Source organism: Notamacropus eugenii, chromosome 2 (assembly GCF_028372415.1).
Source record: "Notamacropus eugenii isolate mMacEug1 chromosome 2, mMacEug1.pri_v2, whole genome shotgun sequence".
NCBI classification, from domain to species: domain Eukaryota; kingdom Metazoa; phylum Chordata; class Mammalia; order Diprotodontia; family Macropodidae; genus Notamacropus; species Notamacropus eugenii.
Window position 1 is genome coordinate 402,122,247 of NC_092873.1, and position 21,313 is coordinate 402,143,559.

General features: G+C 34.8%; 1 protein-coding gene across 4 annotated transcripts in view; it reads right to left on the reverse strand.

The window, feature by feature from the left end:
- Window positions 1–21,313, reverse strand: part of RGS7 (regulator of G protein signaling 7) — a 699,575-nt gene that overhangs the window by 590,745 nt on the left and 87,517 nt on the right. Inside the window, exon 2 of one of the 4 annotated variants that reach the window (XM_072647573.1) lies at window positions 3,638–3,723. The exons of the other annotated variants lie outside the window; for them this stretch is intronic. The gene's annotated coding sequence lies outside the window, so the exon portion shown is untranslated. The remainder of the gene's footprint in view (window positions 1–3,637; window positions 3,724–21,313) is intronic. 4 annotated transcript variants of the gene reach the window in all.

Genomic DNA, 21,313 nt, shown 5'->3' on the forward strand with positions numbered 1-21,313 from the left:
GATTCTAGAATAAAACAACCTTCAACAACCTAAGAAAGCAGAGGAAGGACCCAAGAAGACAAAAGCTCAAAACAGACATTCTTCCCAGAACAGGACAGAACCTCTCCTTAACATAATGTCTGAAGTTAGAAAATCATCTAGAAAAATGGAAGAAAAAAAAGAAAAAAGAAAAAGAATCCTACCGTAAAGAACAATTATGGTAACAAAGATTCTCAAGACAGAAACCCAGATTTAAAAAAAGTTACCCTAAAATATCTACAAGCAAAGCCTCAAAAAAAAACCCCACAACTTGGATACAAATCCAACTAAAATTCACAGAGGAGCTGAAGCTAGAGTTTTATTAAAAAGAAGAGCTAAAATTAATTTAAAAAACAAATGAGGACACTAGAGAAAAAAATCAGAAAAGAAATTGGAGCAATGGAACAAAGATTTGGAAAGAGAATAGCAGCTTGGAAAAATTACAAAATCTTGTAACAGAAAAAAAATAAGACTCCTTGAAAATTAGAATTGAACAAATAAAGCTAATGACTCCATGAGACAGGAATTTTTTTAAGTCAAAGTACTAGAACAAAATAAAAGCAAAAGTAAGTTATCTCATAGTAAAACAACTGATCTGGAAAAATGATCAAGGAGAGATCATCTGAAAGCCATGTTTTGTTTTGTTTTGTTTTGTTTTTTTAAGAGCATAGGTATTATATTTCAAGAAACCTTAAAAGTTCCCAGACATCTTAGAAAAAGAGAACAAAATAGAAACAGAATTCTCCAGACATTTCTTAAAAGAAGTCCCTAAATGAAAACTTACAAGAACATTATAGTAGAAATCTGGAAATTTCAGAACAATGAAAAAAACTGCAAGCAATCAGAAAGAAAAAATTCAAGTACTGGGAAGCCAGTTAGGATCACACAAGATTTAGTACTAACCACTATAAAGGAGCAGAGAACTTGGAATATAATATTCCAGAAGGCAAAAGATATTGGATTTTAATCAGGAATAATTTACCCAGCAAAAGTGAACCTAATCGAAGTGGAGAAGTATCCTTTAATGAGGACTTCTAAACATTTCTGATTATAATACCAGAACTGAGTAAACACTTTGAAATGCAAGTACAGGAGTCAAGAGAAACATATAAAAGTAAACACGAGGGAACAATCACAAGAGGTTAAAAAAGGCTAAACTATTTACATTGTAATATGGGGAGATGAAATATACATCACCTCAAAACTCTATCATCATCAGGGATCATGGAAGGAATAGACAGAAGACTTGAAAGTGGTTTTATGTTTTGATGATTTTAAAAGAAGGATGGAAAAGGAGAGACAGAGGCATACACTTGGGAGAAAAAGAAAGGATGGGGAAATTCTCATATAATTAGGGTATAGAAGTCTATATAAAAAAGAAGGAAGGGATGGGCGAAGCAAGTAATACTTGGACGTCTCTCTCTTATCTGAAATACGTGAAATGGTCAAAGGAGGGAAGAAGAAACACAGAGACCTGGGTAGAGAAGTCTATTTCATTCAACAGAGATATAGAGAAGAGGAGAGAAGGGGAAGGGAGGAATAAGAAGGATGGTAGATAAAGGGAAGTATTAATCTTAAGCAACGCAGACTCTAAGAAGAGTAGGTCTCAAGCTGCTTAAAAGGGGGGAAGAAGGAAAAGAATGTGTTACTGGACTCTGCATGAGAGAAACAGAAATATGGCAGGAAACAGAAGCAAGTTACACCAAACAGAGAACTGATCCTTACCACCCTCCTCTTCTTTTCAAAGAGGGGTTAGGAAACAACAAGAAGGAAAAGAATAAAAGAAGTGAATGGAGGGAAATGTATAAATGGCAGTCATAACTGTGAATGTGAATGGAATGAAATCAACCATAAAACAGAACAGAACAGTAGAACAGATCAGAAGACAAACTCAAACAATTTATCTCTAAGAAACACACTTGAAGCAGAAAGACGCACACAGAGTTAAAATAAGAGACTGAATCAAAATCTATTATGCCTCACCTGAAGTAAAAATTTAAAAAAATAAAAAGGAAGAGGTGACAATCATGATCTCAGACAAAGCAACAGGGATGGAATGGGGGGAAAGAGAGGGAAGTAATTAATTAATTAATAGAGATAATTAAGAGAGATAAATAAGGAAACTACATTTTGCTGAAAGGTACCCTAGAAAATCAGGGCACATTGGTGCAGGGGATAGAGCACTGGGCTTGGAATCAGGAAGACATCTTCATGAGTTCAAATCTAGCCTCAGACACATACTAGCTGTTTGACCCTGGGAAAGTCATTTTAACCCTCTTTTCCTCAGTTCCTCATCTGTAAAATGAACTGGAGAAGGAAATGGCAAACTACTCCAGAATCTTTGCCAAGAAAATACCAAAATGAGGTCATGGAGAGTCAGATATAACTGAAACAACTGAAAAACAATACCACCACCATAGAAAATGAATAAATATCAATACATATATATGTACCAGATGGTATGGGTTCTAAATATTTAAAGGAAAAATACAATTAATTACAGAGAAACAGAAAATAAGACTGAGTAGTATTTAAAAGGATATATTAACACTTTCTCCAGTTGTGTTCCACTAAACACTTTCTGTAAAATTTAAGTGATCCTACAAACTTCTTGAAAATCTTGAGTTTCCAGAACGTGTGGATAACTCCTCTGACAATGACTTCTCAGAATATCACACAGTGTTGAAAATTAGAACAACTTGCAAATGACCACAACATTCCTCCTACTCTTTTCAGAGTCTTTAGGAGAAAAATGGAAACTGCTTGTTTCTTTATTATTTGACTGAATATGAAGGATGAATTCTTTCTGTTCAAAATAGTAAAGAATCCAAATAGGTATGTTACATAAAAAGATTAGCTTTTCTTTAATGAAAACACGATCCACAAATAAATCTAAATTCTCACATGGTAGATTTCAAGTGATTTCTGATGTATCCAGATGGACTAAAGTTGTCTAACTCCTGAATGATACTACTTTAAACTAATTACCACAGCAACCAACAGAACATTTGGGTTGTATCCCTGCCCATCATCCCTGTGAAACCCCAGGCATGGCAATAAAGTTGCTTCCTCAAAGATCCTTGGTATTAAACCACATTAGCTACAGGGGTCTCTGTGTGCCACTTGGCTTAGAATATTTTCTATAATTACTAGAATGATGAAAGCTGTCATGAGGCAAGGTAGCAAGCAAGAGAGCCAAACTAATTCCTAGCTTCCTGAACTAAAAATAAAATATTCTGAGACTGATTGGGTTTGTTTTAGTGATTAAAAAAAGGTTTTAGCAGCTGTCTCATCAAATTGCCTCTTTTCCCTCACTTTAAAGGATTTTTTCATACCTAAGACATGCCTGAAAATGCACAGTCTGTGAATGTCTCACTCTCTAAAAAACAGGAGGGTCAAAGAGTGAATGTAGCTATTAAATCTATTTGCCTCTTTCACATATTGTATCGCTTTTTATCAATTTCTATTAACCAAAAGCATTTAATAATTAACCTAAACAGTTTAACAAAAATTTGACAATTACATTAATGCATATAATATCATCTAACCCTTGCCCAGAACACTAACAAGAACACAAAATGACCCTTTTGAAAGTCATCTTGTCTAATGGGAAAAATACCTTCCTCTCTGGAAACTTTCTGTACTGGCACTGACTCACAGATCACAGAAGTCATCTCATTTCTCCATACGTGATACTTCCTCCCACTGTAAGATAAAAATTCAAGTATATAGTGTCTTTAAATGCCTTTGAGTTCTTTAGAGGTCATAGAAATGAAGATCATTAGTGTGGTACATAAGCCCAATAAATAATAACAACTCATATTTTTTAAAAAGCACATTAAAATCTAAAATGTCTTCCTCATAGCATCCTATAAGGCTAAACTTGTATTGGGGCACTTTCAGTCACACAACTGAGAAGGAATCACCTAGAGGAGAAAGAGGAAAAGCAATAAGTGCAAGAAGAGAAAAATGAAAAAGAAAAAGGGGAGGAGAAAGAATGTCTATGTATTCCCCTCCCTTGACCAAAAGATAACTCTGAACTTCACAGTTAGAAGATCTAGACTCCTCACTAGCAACCTAGTAGCATCCCTGAAATACCAGTGATAAATAGAAGGACCTGCATTGGAAGCCAAGATCAAATTAGAAACCCTGAAGAAAATCAGCTTCAGAACTTTAGAAGAGCCCAAAAACTACTTACACCTAAAGGAGACTTCATAAAGACTCCAGGAAGGGAGAAAATTTCTCTTTGTCCAAAAACTGTGAATATGTGCTCTCTAAGTCTGAGGCTATTTTTTCCCTGGACTTTGCATTTACTTATGAAATAGTGTGCTCCCAGTTTGAGAGATGTTTTGAACCATTTTTTAAACTATATCACCTCAATAAAAGTAATTTTTCCCTCAGATTTTCTAAAAGCTAATTAACTAGTTATCAATGGGGAGTACGCTGGTAGGGACTAATCAGTGATAGTATTAAGGAAAACAATTTAGCTCCTCGAGATCACTCATGGAGTGGAGTTTGAGAAAGAGTTTCAGAGCCTATTGTAAGGTTGGAATCAATTGATCCCTAACCTTAGATTTAGAAAGAATGGATTTCAAAGGCTTCAGAGGAAGCACAGTTGGGGATCACATTGACTAGAATTCTACAGGGAAAGTCAACTGGAAAGAAATGAGAGACACCTAAAAATTAAATGCTGAAGACATAAAGGAAAACAATTCCTATAAGGAAGAAAAGTGGTAGTTTTCTGAAGAAAACAATGTAGATGCACAATGAACTGGTCATGCAGAAGACAAAAGCAAGGGCTGATAACCAAGAATGAATGTAAAGACATACCATATCTCTGAGATTAGTGTCAACAACTGATGACTTGAAGCAACAAGAAAAAAAGGATTTTTTGTTTATTTTGGATATATTAAGGAGAAATGGATCAAAAATAGATAAAATCCCTCATTCGTGGGTACTGAAAGAAGTAGCAGGTATGACTAGCAAATCATTCTCCATGATATCTTAAATATTATGTTAAACAGGTGATATACTTCAGAGCAGGAGAAGGGAAAATGTTTATTTGATTTTTTTTTTTAAAAGAAAGAGAGTGGGATCTGAAAACCGAATTTGATTTGATTCCTGGGAAAATTTTAGAAAAACAGAGATGGTTCATGAACATCTATAAAAAGAATGACAAAGAAGCAGCATGTATGAGTCCTGTAAGAGTCATTCTTCCCCTCCCCCTTTTGTTTGACAAGATTACTAAGATTTATTAGATAATACTATATAATAAAGCTCCTCCACCATTCCTTCTCTGATATCTCTTTGTGGTATGAAAGGGACTTTATTCCCAAAAGTTATACCAGGAGGATTGTAAGCTGCTATTTTCATCTATATACTGGCAAGGCTTAAAGTAGAATTCTAGTTTCAGACTTGATATATTTTCTGAGGACCAGCCTAAATATGTTAAGGTAAATTACCAGTGGGCAGGCCACCTGATGACATATTGCAGTCACAACATTTCATGAAACAAAGAAATATACAAAACTCTCAGAAATTTGCAGCTCCTTACTATTTCTGTAGTGACAAATGAAACTAGGTTGCTTACTGTCTAGAGCATTGAAACTGGAGTCAAGAAGACCCAAGTTCAAATCTGATCTTAAGTGTGTAAACCTGAGTAAGTAACTTAACATCTCTCTTACTCAAATGATAGGACCTACCTCCAAGGGTTGTTATAAGAATAAAATGAAATACTCGTACAGTTCTCGGAAAACTTTAAGGCACTATATCAATGATAGCTATTATGATAGCACCAAAGTAGTAGAAAAGTGGTCAGAGGATGCTAAGAATCACAATTTTTAGACCTTCTAGAAACATTAATGTAATGATTAGTACGCTAAATATGAGAGCCTTACCCAGTTGTCATTCTCCCTATAAACAAAACCAGAAGGCACGAAGAAGTTACAGATAGCTTCTCCTTAACAAATCAAAGAGGTTGGCAGAGTAACTTTGATGACTTTGCCAAGGAAAACAAGAAACATAATTTCAAAAGATACATGGTCATCCCATATTGAAGTGCTCATAAGGATTTGCAAATGCCTACCAGAAGATTAAAAAGGAAGGAAATGTTACAACAAAGCAAATTAAAGAACCTTCAAATTCAAGATATATATTACACATATAATATATATACTTATAGGTATGTATATATATACATATGTACACATACATACTTTAATATGTGGCAACCTCTACATAAAAATGAGCATAGCTGAAGAAGTGAAAATATGATAGAAAACATGATTCAGGAAAAAGCAGACTAGCATACCCTACTGAAGCCTCATGCTTACACATAGAATGATATATTTTTCAAGAAGAGAGTTAAGAGGTACTGGATATGGTGAGCAGCAAATCTTTACAGATAGTTTATCAGATAAAAGTCTCATATCTAAAATATATAAAGAACTTTGTCAAATCCATAAGAATATTAGTCATTCCCCAACTGATAAATGGTCAAAGGATATGAACCCACAGTGTTCTGATGAAGAAATCAATGTGAAAAAATGCTCTAAATCATTATTGCTTAAAGAAATGCAAATTAAAACAACCTTGAGATATCAACGTACACCTACCAGATTGGCTAAAATAATAGAATGAGAAAGTAACAAATGCTGGAGGGGATGTGGAAAAATTGAGACATTAATTCTTTGTTGGTGAAATTGCAAACTGATCCATTTTGGAAAGCAATCTGGAATTATGTCCAGAGTCATTAAACTACCTATTCCCTTTGATGCATCAATCCACTCCTCTGTCTATTTACAAAGATAATTAGGGAAAAAAGAAAAGAATCTCTATGTTCTAAAATGTTTATAGCAGCTCTCTTTGTGTTGACAAAAAATTGGTAATTGCAGGAAATCCCATTAATTGGGGACTGTGGTGTATGATTGTAATGGAATACCACTGTGCTATAAGAAATGATTACCTTAATGATTTTAGAAAAACTTGGAAAGACTTGTGCAAAATAATGAACAGCCAAATGAGCAGGAACAAGAGAACACTATGCATACTAACAGCGATACTGTTTTAAGAATGAGAAATAACTATAAAGGACATATGAAGAAAGACACTATCTACATCCAGAGAAAGAACTGATAAAAAGAAGTATGTATAGAATAATTTTACATATATATACCCATTTGGGTCCAATGGCAGTCATGTAGAGAGGCAGAAAGAAAAAAAAAGAAATTTACAGGATAGTTTTGTTGTATATTGAATGAAATAGCAAGTTGTACACAGCAGATTTGTAGTTTCATGTATAATAATCTTTCTTATCATACTATGTAATGGAGATGTTTGTTTCATTCCATAAATTAAAAATAAAATACTTTTAAAAATCAAATTGATTATATTCTAATAAAGCAAGAATGCCTGAACAATGAGACCATCAATTTGTTACAGCAAAGATCAAGACTAATACCAAATTAGAACAAAGAATAAAGTGAGAAGTTATGGAATATTATTAGTTTACATTCTAACTGAACCATCTTAAATAAAATATAGCTACAAAGAGGAAAATGAATAGAAGAATAGATATTTTATAGACATTTTAAAATAATTATAACAAAATAGACATTTACTAGGAAATTTGTGGGTTTTAATTTTTTCTTCTTGGTGAACAACACCTTTTATTTCATTGGTGTAGCCAAATTCTAGAAAGGAATCTCAATCATTCAATGCTGCTACTATTCAAAGCTACAGCTTATATTGTTACAGTTTCCCAGGAACACAGAGGTTAGATGACTTAATTATGGTCCCATAGCCTTTGTGTGAGGAAGGAACAGGGCTTGAACCCAAGCTAATTCTCTTTCTACTATTCTATCCTGTTTCATTTGAAGTTTAATCAATCAACAAGCATTTTATTTAAGCACCTTCTATGTGTCAGGAACTATGCTAGGCTCTAGCAAAATAAATACAAAAAGGAAATAATCCTGACTCTCACATTCTATCAGAGGAGACAATACATATATGAGGATGTAAAAATAAATAAGGAAAATAAACTGAAAATAAATTTGTGGGAGGGCATTAGGACTTGGGCAGAACATAAAAATTTTCATGTACAAAGTGGCACTTAAACTGAGTTTTTTCTAGATTTAAAAAAAATTATTAATGGTTTTTGTTTTCCTATTTCACCAAAATTTCCCCTAGTATTTCTCCCCTTCCTCCTCTCAATAAAAAAAATACATTCCTTAAATATAATAATTTTGACATTTAAAGAGAGGAGAAAATCAGTAAAATTGATGAATACATTAAAAAAAAAAGTTAAAAATATGTGCAATGTTCCATACTTGTGGACCTTCCACCCCTGGTATGGAGGGGTATGGAAGGTGAGACTGGTGTCCCTCACATCTTTTCCACAGAATCATGCTACTGGATTTTGAGGTGCTGGTTAGAAAAGAACATATTTCAGGCATTGGTGACAGCCAGTGTGAACAGAGGTGGGAAATGAAATATCACTTGTGAAGAAAAGCAAGCTTAAATTATCTAGATCACAACATGTGAGAAGAGGAGTAAAATGTAATCATGTTGCAAAGGTAGGCTGGGTCAAGTTGTAAGGCAAAAGAGCTTATATTTGATTCTAAAAGAAATAGGGAAATTAGAGTTTACTGAGTATGGGAGTGAAACAGTTGGATGTACACTTCAGCAGTTTCATGAAGGATGGAAAGTAGGAGGCAAGGAAACCAATGAGGAGGTCATTGATTTACCACTGAAATGAAGAAGTCAAAATAACTATAAGTGATCTTAACCAGCAAACACTTCATCTCTTTGCCAAGCAGAAATATATGGCAATAAAGGACAGCATCAGTTTAAAATTTAAACTTATTTGTAAAATTGTGGGAGATTATGAATAGTATCATTTCAGATGTTATCAAGAAGCAGTGGAGGCTAACTTTTCTTAAGCTTTTGAGAGGTTTGATTAAGTCATATCCTGAGAACATTTAAGAAACATTTTCTAATGAACTCTTCTTTTCTTCATTAGTGACAATAAAACCACCACATTGGTAAACTAACATTTGAGTCTCTGAATTGTTCCATAAAAAGGCAGAAATGGTCCTTAAAATGGAAATCGCTGAATGAAATGAAATCGCTCAGGTATACACAGAGGAAATGACACACAATTATGAGGTCACCAATTAATACACATGATATCCTTATGATGATACCTACTGGACTTAGAGGAAAACATGAGTTCAAAGCCTGCCTCTGACATTTACTAGCTGTGTGACCATGAGTTGTCACTTCTCTCAGCCTCAGCTTTTTCTCTGTAAGGTGGGAGAAATAAAGTACCTACCTCCCAGGGTGGAGTGAGGATCAAATGAGATCATGTAGGTAAGGCACTTTGAAAACTTAAAGCATTACGTAAATGCTAGCCTTCAACAGAAACCAGAATAATGCAAATTTTGACACTGAATTTTTCAGGGGAATGGGTTAACAAGTGTTAGCAAGGCAGGAGTGAATAATGACAATTAGTATTTTTATGGTGCTTTATAGCTTGACAAAGTATTTTCCATATGTATTCTTATGGTATCTTCACAAATTTGTAAGGTAAGTAAAGTAGGCATTACTCCTATTTTCAGATTAGGAAATCAGAGAGGTTAAAGCAATTTGGCTCATGGTCATACTAGTCATTGTTAAAATTAAAACTTGAACCCAGGCATCTCTTAATTCTAAGACTAGCACTTTAGTGCCACAATGCATCTTAACAGTGAAGAAAATTCTTTGAAAAAAGATTTAAGTCCAGGGTCAGTTTCCCACCAGACTTTCTGCTTACAAGTGACTACTTACACTGAAGGAAGCCAGTCACAGGAGCCTCTTCAAAATTATTTAAGTTGGTCCTGAGATGACAGACTTCACAGCCACTTGACACCTGTTCAGCTGGGTAGGAACTGCCAAAGCTTTAATCCTTGGCCATAGCCTGTGAGGACTTATGGTCAATTCCATAAAATGATGAAAATTTTAATGGAATTACTTTATATAACATTGTCTTTGCTCATTCTCTTACCTCCCCTGTCCTCTGTAGTATTAGCCCCTAAGGCACAGAATAATTTAATTATTTGATGATATAAACAATTGATACAATTTTATTCATCACTCAATGTGAAATCCACGAAGTCAATCAGTGCTTCTTCTAAGACCAACTCAAATTTCTGGGTGTCATCAAGAAATCTGACTGCTAGTCAGACTTTAAACTAGGGTGAGATGACCAGGACTTTCTCCTAGCATACCTCACTTTGAGGGAAATGACAATACAGGATCAGAGACAAAGTTCGAAGGAGGTCATTTAATCCAATGAAATCATTTTAGAAATGAGGAAAACAGAGATCTAGTAAAGTTAAAAGGTTTGTCTAAAGTCGTACAGGTAACAAATGGTAGAACTAGGATTTGAATAAGGTCATTTCACATTAAATCTAACATTTTCCCCAGTACCATACTGCCTTTCCTTCAGCAATATAGAAACAATAGAGATTAGCACCCAATTAGCAAGAATCATAAGTTAAAATAGAAAGCTACCAGATGGTGGGCTGAGATAAACTCCTTCCTCCCTTACCTCCAGCAAAAGTTCATGGAACTTGCCCCAGGTATATTTTGTGACACTTCCTAAGAACATACAAAAGGTACCCCACTAGCACCACCCTTTCTTCTGCCAAATTCCTATCTTCCTTAGATAATTTTTCCCCTCTAGTAATTAATTACTAGAATATGCAGCTGCCAAAACATAGATATCTCCCACAAAAGAAAGAGAACCTAAAACTTATATCCTTGCCCTTTTTTACTATACTCAAATAGTAGTCTCTTTCTTTGCCCAAGAGAGTATCCATTTAGACTAGCTTTCCACAGTCCCTGAGATCCAACAAAGGCAGGGTTCCTTGTCAATCAGGGAGAACTAACCATGCATAGTATTCTTATGATTCAGATGCTCTGTAATAGGCAGTTCTGAAAATCATTGTATACTGCTTCTCTATTCTCTACTTGACATGCTTCTCCCCATAATCATCAGTGCCTGAGATGCTAATTTTCCTAAGAGTACTCTGTGCTCAACAAGTCCCTTTCCTAATCCTAATACTGCCTTCTAAATTGAGACAGAGAAGAAAGTACTATTGTAGCTTAAAACAACAAATAATAGTTAAGAGAAAGAATGTTGGCCATGAGGAACCAATAGTGAAAATACTCAGAAAGGTACCACCAAAAACACAAAGTAACTCATCTTCTTCATGAGTTAATGGAGAAGGTCCTAAGGGTTTGATATTTTCATTCTCATCATGGCATTTCCACTGAGGAATTCTCTCCATGAATACCATAGGATCCATTACTATGAAACAACATGACTTACTGGAAAAAGGATTTCATTTAAAGTCAAAGGAATGGGATTTGAAGCACAGCAGTACTGCTTATTATCTGTATAACCTTGGGAAGTCACTTAACCTTTCCAACATTCAGTCTCCTCCACTGCAAAGTGAGAAAATTAGAATAGGTCTATATAAATCTAGAGTCCTTTCAGATCTTGGAACCTCAGTTTTTTCATCTCGAAAACAGGGATAATAATACTTTTGGAATTTACCTCACAAGATTTTTTATGAAGATCAAATTAGAGAAAGTACTTTGCAAATTTTAAAATAAAATGTTAGCCAATAAACTTTTATCAAGCACCTACTATGTGCCAGGTATTGTGCTTAATCCTGGGGATACAAAGAATGGTAAAAAAAAAAAAAATAGTCCCTACTCTCAAGGAGGTTGCAGTTTAATGGGAAAGACACCATAAAAGCACCATTTATAAATGTTAGCTATTGTTATATTCAATGAAGTTAATACCACTCCCAAAAGGGCTACAGCATCCTTTTCTCTTCTATGGCATTCCAAGCTCTGTCTACTACAACTCATGATGGTTTCTACAATGTTTCATAAATAATATACAAAAAAAAAGACAACTCATTTGACCATTTTTGATGACTTTTTGGCAAATTTCTTCACACAGTGTGTTGCATAAAAATGCCATCATCAGCTCTGGCTACTATGGCAACAGAAATATTTTGGAAATGGTTCTAAGGTAATTTTGCATATCTACGATATGTCATATTAGAAGTAGTCTGAAGCAATGAATATGAGCTCCATTTCATTTCAGATTTTTAAAATGTAGTGTTTACTTGTCATTACTGAAATTGCCTTAGGTTACTATTTGCAAATCAATAAGTAGCAAGAGATGCAATTACCTCTTAACACTAGAGAGGGGCTTTTCATGTTAAGCCCTCTCTCAAAAGGTTGTAACACCCCTCAAGTAATCTTCTCCATGTTTTATTAGTTTTTTTTTTTCCTTTTGCCACTGCAAAATATAGTTAATGCCTCTATATGCTACCTCATGCAGTTTAGGAGTATGAAAACCAACATGTCTGTGATTTGATGGTGGGAGTTTAATAAAAGAACTTGTCCTTTCTTTTACACTCTGTACTGCAGAGCTCTGGATGCTACGACCCCTATCATACCAGAAAAATCTAATTCTGTTTGTCAAATAGCAAGAAAGGCCAAATAGAAGTAAAAACTAATATGAGGATTGGATAGTTTAATATTTATTGAGGTCAAATTATCCTATCTACTTGTTCAGGCTGAAGACCAAACATAAGCCACTGCATTGAAATGCAAATAAAAGTCTTCTGAGATGAGCTGTGACATTGTGTAGTCCACACAGTAGAAATTCAAAAGAGACTGGAGAATTTACATTCCACCTCTAGTCTACCTCTTCTACAGTGAAGCAGCTTCCTGTTAGGGATAGCCTAGACTCCAACAAGAAATCATTCTCATTCTACCACGCCTTAGTTCTTTATATTGTATGTACTTCATAAATATTTGTACATTAATACAAAAGTCTTGCGTATGGTCCTATGTACAGTTCTATAACAACAACTTTTTGTTCTTAGAATTAAAGTAAAAATGATAGTAGAGTTAGATTTATTTATTGGGTCTATCGGATCTATTTTGGGACTGTTCAAGTGGCACCGTGGATAAGCACATGCATATGGAAACAGGAAGATCTGAATGATCTGAGTTCAAATCTGACTTCAGGAGTTGTATGACCCTATTTGCCTCAGTTTCTCATCTATAAAATGGGGACACCCTGGAGAAGGAAATGGCAAATCACTGCAGAATCTTTACTAAGAAAGTATCTATGTCATGGAGAGTCAGACGTGACTGAATGACAGAGCGATGTAGCTATCTATGACCAAATAAGAAACTCAAAATCACAATTCAGAAGCTGAGAAAGAATGTCACCACCCTCACACAAGAAATACTACCATAGAGACCCTTCTAATTTCTCTGCTACATGAAAATATTTGTCCAACATTTTCCACATGGGTCTGTGCGTCTGTCTCCAATTTCTTAGATGTTTACTGAAAGGAGAGTGACATGGTTGGTCTATAAAGTGATATAGGGATGGGGGGAAAGTCCTATCTGATGGTGAAAGAGCTTCTGTAGAGACAGAATTTTTGGAGACTTATAATAATATTACTGCAAACAAATTCTCCATTCTCATTCTGAGAACATTTTCCTCACTGCAGATAGCAAGAAAAGCTTCCCATCAGAATATTGGCTTGGTCTAGATATGATATGCATGTACAAACATCTGTACACCTCTGCTAGCATTTGGTAGGGGCTGGTTAAACTACCATGCAGTGAGCTCTTCCCTAATCCAAAAGTGATGATTTATCCCAGTTGGTTGTGTTGGGGAGAAGTCAAGGGAAAGAAATTCTCAATATAAACCAATTAACTCAATGGAATAGCTCCAAGGATTTGGGTTTCTGAAAGCTAGGTAAACAAGATCATGCCATACTTTCACATTGTCTCTCAGAAGTTAAAACTCTATAAAGAGATTCATGAATGAAATAAGAACAAGAACAAAGTAGAGGTCCAACTGCACTATGTTGAATGAGTTCCCTAGCTCTAAATTGCAAGAGAAGTTGTCATATGATTGTATTTGACACCAAAAGTTTTCAGAAGAGTCACATAGAACAATACAAAGTGGAATGTCATGCTTGTTAATGTTCTTTTGAACTACAATATTAAAACTGTGCTTGAGGATCAAAGAAATTTCTACCCAAGTCTCCATGCACATACTAGTACCATACTATGGATTTTCCTGCTATCTAATAATAATTAATATTTATATAATATTTTAAAAGTGCTTTCTTTATATTATCTCCTATGGTTCTATTAGCATCTCCACGTGGTGTGTGAAACTTTACAGATGAAAAAAATAGACTCTGAGAAGTAAGGGATTTGTCACTGCACTGGTCATATACAGAACTGGAAAAGTGGCTAAGGTGAGATGCAAATTCAGATCTCCTGAGTCCTAGCCCAGTATGCTTTCCATATGTTTAAGAAAGAGCTAAAATAAAGGATTCATAAAGAATCAAATTTTAATTTACATAGCACCTACCTATTCAAACGGTCATCATTTCATATATAGACTTCCTAAAAAAACACTATCAAGTTGTAAAATGCTAAGTCCACAGTCACCTGCTGAGTCAATGGCAGAGTGAAGCCATTTAAACTTACACTGGTTGCACTATGAAGATTATTTCAATTTCTCCTGTGAATTCTAAGGTTATGAATAGTTTTAAATTGTAGTTTTTGAGAGAAGCAAAACTTAAAAATGTACCACATCTTTCCATTTCAAAGCATAGCTTTTCAGGGCACAAACTTTTCCTCTGAGTTTTATACATATATCGATGGGTGTATTTATACATGTATAAATATAGTAGCAGTTATCGTTGTTGTAGCAGTAGCAACACCAGCCACAGCAGCAGCCATCATTATCCGTGCAGTGGAAAAACATATCCCCATCGTAGACAAAGCTTTTTCTATGCCTTTGGACATCCATGAATTAAAATCATACCTCTAAAATATAACTGCAACCCATGGGGAAAATCTGAAGTTACCTTGTTAATCTATAACATAAATGTTGATTGTGTTCCCCTACAACAGGACTACACTGCTTCTATCTACAAGTATTTCTCAATTATTTACCAAAACAAAATACGATGTGGTAACTTTTTTTTGGTCTAGTAATAGCAAAAACCCCACACTCACTGCTCAAATATAGTTTCCCCAATTGTGACAGGACATTTTAAGGACTGTTTAAAAGTATATTATTTGGTTAATTTCCTTTAATAAGTTGTAGTGATGCATAACTGTGATTTTTCCTATCCTATATCTTCCATTTAAGTCAAGGATTCCTTCAATTATTATATAATATATTTAATTTAATAATATATTAATTATTACATAATGTATTAAAGGAGTGGGGAGAGGAAATACTATCATGTTAGAATTAGAAGTTTCCCTAGAACTTATCTAATCCAATCCTCTGATTTTAAACTGAAAGCAAAGGAAGTGACACCTTGAGTTAGAAAAAGAACTGACTTTACAGGCCAGATCTCTGGATTTCCCGTCTAATGCAATCCTCCCTCTCAAAGAAAAAAATAATAATTATACTATGATGAACTGAATTTCAAATCTACTTCCTGTCTCTGGTTCTTGATTATGTCTTGCCGCATCGGTCACTGGTGCTTTCAGAAGCTTAGACAAAACTAGTGATAATGATAAAAAGAATGCTAAAAGTTATGAACACAGTGATAGTCATAAAAACTCTAAAATATTTGTTATATGATGGGGTGGTATTGGTCGAGGTGTGGTTAATAATCTCACACACACACACACACACACACACACACACACACACACACCTTCTTTAGCATGTTCAAAGTATAAGTAGTATTCCTAGAGATGGTCCCAGCATCTTCTTTCATGGAAAAATAACATAAAATATGGGTTGGAATTGGGGAAAGGAAGAGAACTCAAAAAGAAATAAAGACTATTGATAGGCAAATCAGTATTTGTTCACCTGCTGTAGTGCTTTTTTGTTTGCCTAGGCACTACTGAAAGACTCTATTGTGCTTCCCATGGTTTAGACATTATTTTCCCAGTGTGGTTATAAATGTATTAACAGAACTGCCCTCTCTCTCATATACTCTCCTCCTCTGTATACAGATAATTCAGAGGGTTCTTAGGAATAACACCAAAGGCATCACTCTAAAAGTGTTTCCTTACCTACTGAAATCCAAAAATATGAAAGGATGATTCCCACTATCCATAAGTGTGTTGAGAATTCTATAATAATTCAGAATCCACTGAATATTAGTATCACCATAGTTGTCACAGATCAATAATAAAACATAACAGTAAAAATATACAGCATCATACTCTTTTTAGTGCATTAATTAACTCTGACATGCCCCATTGCAAAATATTATGGGTCGGTCCTTTCGGCTTTTTTGTATTAACTAAACTGATAAGAGATCCATCTATTGGTCAATGAGTAAGACTGAAATATTCACTGACCAAGTATTATCCAACACACAGTCTTTGTCCTCCAGAATTTACCATTTAATTAAAGAGACATGAAGTCGATAAATGAAACAAACAACTAAAAGATAATTTAAGGAAATTTATGTGGTGAAGAACTTCAGGGTACAGGGAAAATAGCTCTGAGCTGGGATTAGCTGGGAAAAGTTCGACAGAGGAGATGGGTCTATTCATGTTTCTATCACTTATTCCAGAGGTGTCCTCAATGGAAACCACGGCTTTCTCAATCCTAACTGGCCAACTGGGAAGGCAAAAGTTGTTTGCTCATTATATTTGGGGTATAAATTGAAACTTAACATTACAGTTTATCCTAATTATTTATTTTGTTATGAATCAGTTACCTGACCCTTTACAATGCGCACATAGAGTTTAAGGAGAAAAAATTACAAATAACTCCTGACACAATGATCTTTATTCTTTAAGTGCTTAGTCCTGAGAACTACTCTCATAAAAAACAGCACCATTACTAGTTGCTAGGGAGCTGAAGGGAAATCTGGAGGGAGGGGCTGAGTGCTTTCTTCAGTGTGCATTCTTTGATGCCTGAGTGGGACACAGTGACCAGAATGAAGAAACAGGGTCAAATTGGTCTTATAGTAAAAGCCCTGACCCACAATCTCCAGTTAGTCATTGCCATCATCCCTACTCAGTAAATATTTAAGATTTGCCCATTAAGATTTTTTTTTAGCTCACAACAGAAGATCATATACCAAAAATAAGAGTTGAGTTCATTAGCACTAATATTCTCTAATTGAATTTGTCCTGTCACTAAAGACATGTTGGAAGAGACCAAGCACATTTGTAAACTTAACCCAGATATGTATTAAGCACCATAGCTGAATTATCATACTTCAGAGATCTATTTTAGATGATGAAAGCACTAGCATGAGAGATGGATATAGCAAAGAATATTGAGTCGGCTCTCCACTTTCCTTAGGGACCAATAGAGGATTATATTCAACTTTTATGTAATTATAAGGCTGTAATCTAGACAGTTTTTAAGTGTTGTTTGTAGTTTCTAACATGACCCTAGGGAGACTGGTCCTCAGTCTAATGGATTTTGCCCTCCACAGCTTGTTGATTTTCATAATAATTTGTGCTTTTGAAGGAACTCCAAGGGTACCTCCTAAAGACAGGTATTAAAATTCTCTTAGCCAGTTATATAGGGCACAGTAGAAAAAACTGGCGATCTGATAAGGAGAAAAATTGGGATGCTTTTTTAAAAAGTAAAAAAAGCCAATGTAGAGTTTCTTACTGGTCCAACAGAATTCCTATGGTTACAAAAAGAAAAGAAAAGAAAAACTGTTGACAGAAAATAGCAAAAAGAAGTTCAGAAGATATATTAGTATGATCTGGTTTAAGTTAATATATACTTTTAAAACAAACACAAACTGTACTTTGTAGATTTACAATTGTATGTGCAATCATCTTTTTTCTGTTCTTTTTATGGAAATTATAATGCTTATTGATAATTATCAAATCCATTAAAAAATTTTCTAAATAATTTTTAAGATCTTGACAGTTTTTGGTTATTGTTGAGACCCAACTTTTTTCAATCTCCAGACTATTGGCATCCATTCTATATTTCAGACAGAAGAGTTACTAAAGATGTATTAAGTGACCACACAGTACGTCATTCAGCTATCATCCCCACCACCAAGATATTTATTTAAGAGTTGTCTACTTTGACTTGTTTTTTAGCTTTCAACACAACACTATATGCTAAAGATCAGAGTTGAGTCCCTTCTTACTAATGTTCTCTAATTGAATTGGTAGGTACTCCTTAAATACTTATTTGATATAATTGTCAGCCAAAAACTTCTTCCAACATTTAGGGAGTACTGTGACCCAAAAGAAAAAGTGCCAGAAACGCCTCATCCCAAACGCAATACTAGAGGGAAAAGACAGAAGGCATCACAGTTACCTTAGCTAAGCTGTAAGTGCCTGTGAATGAATGTGCATTTAAGAAAGGAAATTCTTTAAGTGTATTTAGGTCACAAATTTTTCCCAGCAGTGGCATCTGGTGTTAGAGTTGTAGGCATCTGTCATTTAACATGGCATAATTAGATTATCCTTTAATGGAAATACTATGTGCAACAGAATTATAAACTAGAAAAGATTTGGGGAACAATTATATACATACGTTACCAGCAATTTTTTTATTCAAAGGGGAAACAAGTCCTTCCTATTGAAAACCAGGGAAGAACATGAAGATTTTTGATAATGAAAATCTGAGAAGTTATCTCAAACTACAATATTTCTCTGAATTGGAATAGAGGTTGGATATGATACTGACACCTATGATCATATTAAAAGCTCATCCTCCAAGGTCCTGATCCATATTAATCAAATTTTCAAGAATTCATTTATTATACTATTACAGACTTCCATCAAAACTCCAGACAGCATTGGAGGCTTGTAAAAAACAAGCACTGAAGTTACCCAGAGAACATAAATGAGGATTGCAGAGTAAGTTAACAGATGTGTCAGAAAATGAATGACAATTCTCTCCTGTGAATAAAAGTCCTTGTATTCTACAAGTCAACAAGAAACATTTTCAAAGTGTGCAGTGTGTTCTTTCTCTTGATAATTGCAAAGTTAAGAATTTTCCTTTTTTTTTTCTTTCAAATAACTTGAAATGAAGACATTATCCTCAGATGAGATGACCAACTCCTGAGGCCATTAACATCCTGAGGCTCCAAATAATAATTTTTTTTAAGGCCTCCAGCTTCCCAGGTAAGAAGACTTAAAATATCCTTGAAAAAATCAATCACTCAGTTTATTCCAATTAGTCCCTCTTTTTTTTTTCAAAGAATATGGCATACTTGTGGAAAAGGGAGACACCTAGTCATGTAGGTGGTGGGACGTGTAGATAAAACATAACATAAAAAGTAAACTTTGTAATATATACCTATATGCCCCAACATAAAGATGTCTAGAAGAGGATAAGAAATTCATGAAGCTGGCAGAGAATAAGGAATTATACACAGCCACAAAAATGTGGTTTCTCTTGAGAGAAAAAAGTACCTCATATAGCATGGGGTAGTAAACGGTGACAAAAACTTCACAGAGATCAAAGAGAATAAGGAATGAAAAAAGACCAAGTCATTGTGTTTAGACATAAGAAAATATCTGGTGACCTTAGAGCAGATGTTCTTAAACTTTTTTGTGTCATGGACATGTTTGGGAGTCTGGTGAAGACTATGGACCCCTTCTCAGAATAATGTTATTAAATCCATAGAATAAAATACATAGGATTACTAAGGATATTGTATGTTGAAAGAATTATCAAAATATTTTTAAATAAGTTCATGGACCCTATAAATTGAGAATCTTGCTAGAGAAAGCAGTCATCCTGCTTTCAGTGGTATGGTGACTATGGAAGGTGTTGAAAAGAATGTAGTGAAGAAGAGGCAGCTAGTGTAGACAGAGTTTATAAGAAGTTGAATAGTGAAGGGAAGGACAGAGATGGGGAAACCCTAATTTTAAGAATTAGGGAAAGCTAAATAGGTTTGTAAGCTGATGGAAAAGAGTCAGTGGTGAAGGAAAAACTGAAGATGCCTTACAGAGAGAAAGAATGACTACTAAAGCAATGTTCTGGAGATGATGTGAGGGAGTGAAATTGGCATTGGTCTTATTAAGTAATGGGAACATATTTTCTGTGAGGAGAGAGAGACAAGCCAGAGAGATTTCTATAAGTGGAAGAATTACCCATAACAATGAAATTAGAGTATTATAAGCAAAGTATAACTGTAAAAATTATTTCATTCAAGTCAACTGTCATTATCCAGTTTTGTATTTTCAAGAGGGAGAAACAATACTTTTTTTTACTCAAAAAAGACAGTTAAAACAGCAACAAAAAGAGGCAAAAATCACAAAGTTATTTTCTCAGTCATCAGCATTTGAAATATTCTGTGGCTCAATTTCTTTTTACTCACTTTACACCTAATTAAATGTTGTGATATCAACAATATGTGTCTTTTCTGCATGATTTGGCACCATGCCTAAAAGTGCCCTATTTGGAGAAACATGAGGCCTTTGTGAGAAATGTAGCTAAACATAGCAAGAGAACTGAAGGGATAAGAAACCCTCTTCGGATCAACATTCAGGAACAACTAAAATGGAAATGTCACACACGGATAAAGAACAATGCATTAGGGATTTAAGGCTTGTATGAACCTTACAGGTTTCCTAATCCTGCCCTGATGTTTTGCAAATGATGAAGCTGATATATAGATAATAACTAATTTGCCTAAAGACACACATGAAGTAAGCATCGGAGCTGAGATTCAGCCCCAGGTGTTGAATAACGCATAAATGTGGACTCTTTCCCACTATACCAGGCAGACTCAAAAGCCAAATATGCCTATCTTACATTTATCCCATGTAAACTCTGTGGAGGTGTAGTCCAACTCCCACTCTCACATGTGAGTCTGGGCTCCCAGAGCAAGACTGCATCCCCTTGGGATCCTAACAGTAAGTTAAAGGAATCAGAAAGGATTTTCCAATGTCATTGATTCAAGCCCCTAATGTATATGATTTCCCCTTAAGATTACTGGTTGAAAATTACTTAGACATCCTGAAGTAACTTTCAGAAAGGGGTATTTATTAAGGTGGTTTAATAGAAACAGTTGGTACAAAACATTCCAACTGAAGCCTGTGTGACATACTGTCTCAGGAAAAAGGGTCTAGGAGAAAGAGAGCTCAAGCTTAAAAATACATTATCAAAGAGGCTAATACAGCTCCTGCTTAGTTGGAGTGCTTTTCTCCCATTCATGGGATGATCAGAAAGTTCTTCTTAAGCATGGTTAAATTCTCTTAACAAGGTTCTTTGTCGAGCCAT